This window comes from Hyla sarda, chromosome 3 (genome assembly GCF_029499605.1).
Source record: "Hyla sarda isolate aHylSar1 chromosome 3, aHylSar1.hap1, whole genome shotgun sequence".
Lineage (NCBI taxonomy): Eukaryota > Metazoa > Chordata > Amphibia > Anura > Hylidae > Hyla > Hyla sarda.
Genome location: NC_079191.1, coordinates 35389315 through 35395314, shown reverse-complemented (window position 1 = coordinate 35395314; position 6000 = coordinate 35389315). Strand labels below are relative to the sequence as shown.

Genomic DNA, 6000 nt, shown 5'->3' with positions numbered 1-6000 from the left:
ATGTCACAAGCGGGGCATAACCGTGACATTTCGAGCTTCTGCCCGGCATCGCCAGTCATCCGGCACGGAGCGAAGTTCCCTCCATCGACCGGATGTCCGGGGTGCTGCAGTTGAGATCTCGGGGGTCCCCAGCCGTGGATAGGGGATAAGATGTCTAGGGGCGGAGTACCCCTTTAACAATTCATAATGGAGTTACCAACAGAGATATGTCAAGAGGTGGTTGAATTTGTTTCACTTGAATCTTGTTCCAGTAAGAGTCTTCTATCATCCTCAAAACTTCTCAATGTGTTCACTTCATACTGGGTTTATTTAAGCCGGCAAATGCAGTGCTGGTAATATATCTAATATCTGTGAATTTAAAGCACCAGTGAACGTCTTAAAAATGACTTATGATTTATTCACATTCTGTGAACTGGTCCATCAAGAACATATTTCACGCTGGATGAATTTTCCTTCTTGCTTTTGATTGGAAAATTGACAGTACCTGCAAGTATAGAACAATAGAAACACTGGAGTAGGACAATTAGTTCTTAAGACTTGCCTTAGGTCATGGAAAACTTAAAAAGTGGAAGGTCTTTGGTGTTAAAGGGGTACTCTGGTGGAAACTTTTTATTTTTTTCAAATCACCTGGTTCCAGAAAGTTAAACTTGTAAATTACTTCTCTTTAAAAATCTTAATCCTTCCAGTACTTATCAGCTGTTGTATGCTGCAGAGGAAGTTCTTTACTTTTTGAATTTCTTTTCTGTCTGACCAAAGTGCTCTCTGCTGACACCTCTGTCCATGTCAGGAACTGTCCAGAGCAGGAGAGGTTTGCTATGGGGATTTTCTCTTGATCTAGACAGTTCCTGACATGGACAGAGGTGGCAGCAGAGAGCACTGTGGTCAGACAGAAAATAACAACTCAACTTCCTCTGGAGCATACAGCAGCTGATAAGTGCTGGAAGGATTAAGATTTTTTAATAGAAGCAATTTACAAATCTGTTTAACTTTTTTTTTGTAGACAGTTGATTTGAAAAATATTTTTTTTCCATCGGAGTACCCCTTTAAGGAGTGTTTTCTTGTGTACCTCTTTTGTAATAATGAACAGCGCTTTTATGGTCAAGATGCCTGCAGCTCCTTTATGTTTTCTATTGATGTTCTTACTGGTAGACCAAAATCCACTTGAGTCATAGAAGGGTCTTATTGGCCATAGTCTAGTGGCTATTGTGCCTATATTTAACATATTATTCAGACTCCAGACTATAATTACCCTCCTTCTACCCGGCCTCCTTTTTAGGTCCAGGACTGTAGAGTATCGTAAATATTATAAGTACGTTTATAATTTCTTAACTGGCTACTTATTCATGTCAATTATAATGAATGTGAATACCTCTTTAAAGGAGTACTCTAGTGCAGAGTATTCCTGCTCCGTTCTGCCTGGGCTGCAAAATAAATGAAAATGAACCATCACTCACCTCCCTGGGTTCCCGCGGAGCGCCACTACAGCTGTTCGGTCCTCCGGTCCATCTCCTTCATACTTCCTGGTGTAACGAAGCGTCACATGGCGCTCAGCCTATCGCCGGCCGAGGCAGAACATCGCGGTTGACGGCGATAGGCTGAGTGCCATGTGACGCTTCGTTACACGCGGAAGTATGAAGAGGATGGATCGGAGGACCGAACAGCTGTAGTGGCGCTCCGCGGGAACCCAGGGAGGTGAGTGAGGGTTCATTTTCATTTATTTTGCAGCCCGGGCAGAACGGAGCAGGAATACTCTGGACTAGAGTACTCCTTTAAGTCAATCAGGGAATATTAAAATTTGTGTTTTTTAAACCTGTATTGGCTCATACTAACACTAAGAGGTTTATAGGCTCTTTAATGTTAAGGAGTGTTTTCTTGTGTACCTATTTTGTAATAATGAACAGCACTTTCAAGGTCAAGATTCCTGCAGCTCCTTTATGTTGTTTATTACACATCTACACTAGTTTTAGCTAAACAAGTCTGATTCTCTTTTTGAATATTTGCAGTGTCTGGTTTTGCTTTTACGGAGGTTCTCTAATTGTATTAAGTTGCCCTCCGGTGAAAGTCATATAGTTTTGTAATATACACAAAATACTGTATTTGTTTGCTACATGATTGTGCTACATATGTACTTTCTTCTGTTTTACTTTTCTCTGTGGCTTAAAGGGGTACTCCAGAGGAAAGCATTTTTTTTTCTTCAAATCAACTGATGCCAGAAAGTTAAACAGTAAATTACTTCTATTAAAAAATCTAATTCTTCCAGTACTTATCAGCTGCTGTATGTTCCACAGGAAGTTGAGTAGTTTTTTTCAGTCTGATCACAGTGCTCTCTGCTGACACCTCTGTTAATGTCAAGAACTGCCTAGAGCAGGAGAGGTTTGGTATGACATTTGCTCCTACTCTGGACAGTTCCTGACATGGACAGTGGTGTCAGTAGAGAGCACTGTGGTAAGAGGAAAAAGAACAACTCAACTTCCTCTGGAGCAGGGGCGGACATATCACCTGTGCCCCCTGCACCACCCCTGCTTACCGTTCTAAAGCAGCCATAGCTCGTGATAATGCAGCAAGCCGACCCGGGTCTGACGAGAGATGTCACGCAAGTAACATCCCTCCGCAGACCCGCGCAGGAGGACGTCAGTGACATCACTCGTCAGGCCGCCTCTGGAGAGGAGAAGCGCTGCGCAGGCCAGGTAAGTGTGTCTATATGTGTGTCTGTGTGTGTGTGTGTCTGTGAGGAAACTGCTACCTAATGTGGGGAATCTATGCTAGCTAATGTGGGGAAACGGCTACCTAATGTGGGGAAACTGCTACCTAATGTGAAGAAAATATGCTACCTAATGTGAGCAAACTGTGCTACCTAATGTGGAGAAACATTCCTACCTAATGTGGGGAATATATGCTACCTAATGTGGGGAAACTACACTACCTAATATGGAGAAACTGCTACCTAATGTCGGGAATCTATGCTACCTAATGTGTGTAAACTGCTACCTAATGTAAGGAATCTATGCTACCTAATGTGGAGAAAATATGCTTCCTAATGTGAGCAAACTATGCTACCTAATGTGGGGAAACTATAGTACCTAATGTGAGGAATCTATGCTACCTAATGTGGGTAAACTTCTACCTATTGTAGGGAAACTATGCTCCTACTGTGGAGAAATTGCTACCTAATGTGGCAAATCTATGCTACATAATGTGGGGAATCTATGCTACTTAATGTGGGGAAACTCTGCTACGTAATATGGGGAAAATATGCTACTTAATGTGGAAAAACTATGCTACCTAATGTGGGGAATCTATGCTACCCAATGTGAGGAAACTATACTACCTAATGTGAGGAAACGATGATACATAATGTGGGGAAACTATGCTACCTAATCCGGGGAAACTATGCTACCTAATGTGGGGAAACTATACTACCTAATGAGCTGTGGCATATGGGGGGGGGGGGGGGGGCTTAATAAATAATTAACAACTGATATTGGGGGGGGGTCCTCCTGAGCAACTGATATAGGTGGGGGCCCCCCTGAGCAAGAGACATATTGTGGTAAACCTGAGTGAGTGCCATATGAAGGGGCAGGTTCCTGAACAATTGACGTATAAGGGAGGGGTCCCAGGCACATTGTTTGCACAGGGGCCCTCTGCTGTCTGTGTCCACCCCTGCTCTGGAGCATACAGCGGCTGATAAGTACTGGAAGGATAAAGATTATTTAATAAAGTTAATTTACAAATCTGTTTAACTTTCGGGAACAAGTTGATTTGAAAAAAATGTTTTCCACCGGAGTACCCCTTTGAGCTGCCAACTGGGCAACTATCAAAAATGTATAGGCGTCTTCCAACAACAGATTTTGGGAAGAGAATCATCTGTCATATTGGATTTTAAGTGCATGATCCTTGCATTCTTGGGAAGATAAGCCACTCCTAGAAGAATCTTTCATCAGATTCCTCCCCTCTCTCCATTTAGAACACATGCACACTTGAGCCAAACATCCATATGTATGGGAGGATCTAGAGAAGTAGCTAACATTTTTGTATAGCCAGATTTAGGCTTGGGTTAGAAGTTATGATACTGTAGGGATTAGTATGTAGTTGTTAGAATCTATTCACATAGAATTTATCTGCAGATGAGAACCATTCAGCCCTTCTAATCTGTCCAAAATGCTCTTCCTTTAGTTCTCTAATTCAGCTTTCCCTGATCCAGTCCTTAAAGGGGTACTCGACCCCTAGACATCTTATCCCGGGTGCAGCAGGGAGATTGTGGTGGTCGCCAGTGGTGGGACCCCTGCGATCTCCCTGCTGCACCCGGCGTTCGTTTAGTGTCGGGTGCTGTGCCAGAGGCTTGTAACATCATGGTCACGCCCCCTCAATGCAAGTCTATGGGAGGGGGCATGATGGTCATCACGCCCCCTCCCATAGACTTGCATTGAGGGGGCATGGCCATGACGTCACAAGCTTCCGCCTCACATCGCCAGTCATCTGGCACGGAGTGAAGTTCTCTCCGTGCACCAGATGTCTGGGGTGCCACTGCCGAGATCCTTTGGATAGGGGATAAGATGTCTAGGAGTAGAGTACCCCTTTAACCCCTTAAGGACCAGGCTATTTTACACCTTAGGAACAGAGCGTTTTTGTACATCTGACCACTGTCACTTTAAACATTAATAACTCTGGAATGCTTTTACCTATCATTCTGATTCCGAGATTGTTTTTTCGTGACATATTCTACTTTAACATAGTGGTAAAAAAAAGAAAATTTTGCATTTTTCTAACTTTGAAGCTCTCTGCTTGTAAGGAAAATGGATATTCCAAATACATTTTTATTTGGATCACATATACAATATGTCTACTTTATGTTTGCATCATAAAATTGATGAGTTTTTACTTTTGGAAGACACCAGAGGGCTTCAAAGTTCAGCAGCAATTTTCAAATTTTTCACAAAATTTTCAACCTCATTATTCAAACTATTTTTCAGTGACCAGTTCAGTTTTGAAGTGGATTTGAAGGGTCTTCATATTAGAAATACCCCATAAATGACCTCATTATAAAAACTACACCCCCCAAAGTATTCAAAATGACATTCAGTAAGTGTTTTAACCCTTTAGGTGTTTCACAGGAATAGTAGCAAAGTGAAGGAGAAAATTCAAAATCTTCATTTTTTACACTTGCATGTTCTTGTAGACCCAATTTTTGAATTTTTGCAAGGGGTAAAAGGAGAATTTTTTTACTGGTATTTGTAACACAATTTCTCTCGAGTAAGCACATACCTCATGTGTCTATGTAAATTGTTCGGCGGGCGCAGTAGAGGGCTCTGAAGGGAAGTAGCGACAAGGGAATTTTGGAGAGAACATTTTTCTGAAATGGTTTTTGGGGGGCATGTCACCTTTAGGAAGCCCCTAGGGTGCCAAAACAGCAAAAAAAAACAAAAAAAAACGGCATACCATTTTGGAAACTAGACCCATCAGGGGAACGTAACAAGGAATTAAGTGAGCCTTAATACCCCATAGGTGTTTCATGACTTTTGCAAATGTAAAAAAACAATATTTTTTTACATAAAATGCTTGTTTTCCCAAAAATTTTACATTTTTAAAAAGGGTAATAGCAGAAAATACCCCCCCCCCAAAAATAATTTGAAGCCCAATTTCTCCTGATTCAGAAAACACCCCATATGGGGCTGAAAAGTACTCTGCTGGCGCACTACAGGTCTCAGAAGAGGAGTAGTCACATTTGGCTTTTTGGAAGCAAATTTTGCTCTGGGTGCATGCCGCATTTAGGAAGCCCCTATGGTGCCTGGACAGCAAAAAAAAAACACATGGCATTATATTTTGGAAACTAGACCCCTTGGGGAACGTAACAAGGGGTAAAGTGAACCTTAATGCCCCACAGGGGTTTCACGACTTTTGCATATGTTGAAAAAAAAATTACTTAAAATGCTTGGTTTCCCAAAAATTTTAAATTTTTACAAAGGGTTAAAGCATAAAATACCCCCCAAAATTTGAAGCCCA

General features: G+C 41.9%; 1 long non-coding RNA gene across 1 annotated transcript in view; it reads right to left on the bottom strand.

Moving 5' to 3' along the window:
* Positions 1 to 293: 293 nt before the first annotated feature.
* Positions 294 to 6000, bottom strand: part of LOC130361275 (uncharacterized) — a 62355-nt gene continuing 56648 nt past the window's right edge. Inside the window, exon 3 of the long non-coding RNA XR_008890936.1 lies at positions 294 to 484. This is a non-coding gene — a long non-coding RNA (uncharacterized LOC130361275). The remainder of the gene's footprint in view (positions 485 to 6000) is intronic.